This window comes from Octodon degus, unplaced genomic scaffold, assembly GCF_000260255.1.
Source record: "Octodon degus isolate 3935 unplaced genomic scaffold, OctDeg1.0 scaffold00145, whole genome shotgun sequence".
Taxonomy (NCBI): domain Eukaryota; kingdom Metazoa; phylum Chordata; class Mammalia; order Rodentia; family Octodontidae; genus Octodon; species Octodon degus.
The window spans coordinates 7,166,463-7,167,421 of record NW_004524721.1 but is presented as its reverse complement, the minus strand read 5'-3'; positions in this window follow the sequence as shown (position 1 = coordinate 7,167,421).

The window sequence follows — 959 nt, the reverse complement described above, 5'->3', positions numbered from 1 at the left end:
AGAAGATTATTAATAGCTACTTTGAGAATCTTTACTCTCACAGAATAGAAGACACAGATGAAATGGACAGATTCCTACAAAGTTAAAATTCACCAAAACTGAATCAACACGATAAAACCACTCTCAATAACTCAATAACAGCCAGTGAAATATAAGATGTGGTAAAAAACCTACCGACAAAAAAAGTCCAGGTCCAGATGGATTCACAGCTGAATTCAACAAGAAATTTATGGAAAATATGATCCCTATACTCCTCAAACTCTTCAATGAAATTGAAAAAGAATCAATCTTCCCAAAATCATTCCTGGAGGCAAGTATTATACTAATACCAAAACCAGGGAAAGACTTAACAAAAAATGAGAACTACAGGCTGATCTCCCTCATGAACATAGATGCAAAAATACTCAATAAAACCCTAGGAAACAGAATACAGCAAATCATCAAGAAGATCAAACACCATGACCAGATTGGATTCATCCCAGGGATGCAAGGATGGTTCAATATTTGCAAATCTATAAATGTAATACTCTATATCAATAGAGCAAAAACTAAAATGCACAAGATCATCTCCATTAATGCAGAAAAGGCTTTTGACAAAGTCCAACACTTATTCATGTTCAAAGTGCTACAGAAAATTGGAATAGATGGCCTCTACCTCAATCTGATAAAAGTCATGTGTGACAACCCAACAACTAACATAATTCTACATGGTGAGAAACTGAAATCTTTTACTCTTAGATTGGGTACAAGACAAGGATCTCCTCTATCACCCCTCCTTTTCAATAGTTCTGGAATCATTAGCTAGATCATTAGACAAGAGAGAAATAAAAAGAATAAGAATAGGTAAAGAAGAAGTTAAATTATCATTTTTGCAAATGAGATGACACTTAATTGGAAGACCCAAAAAACTCCACCAAGAAGCTACTAGAATTAATACAGAAATTCAGTAGCATAGCAGG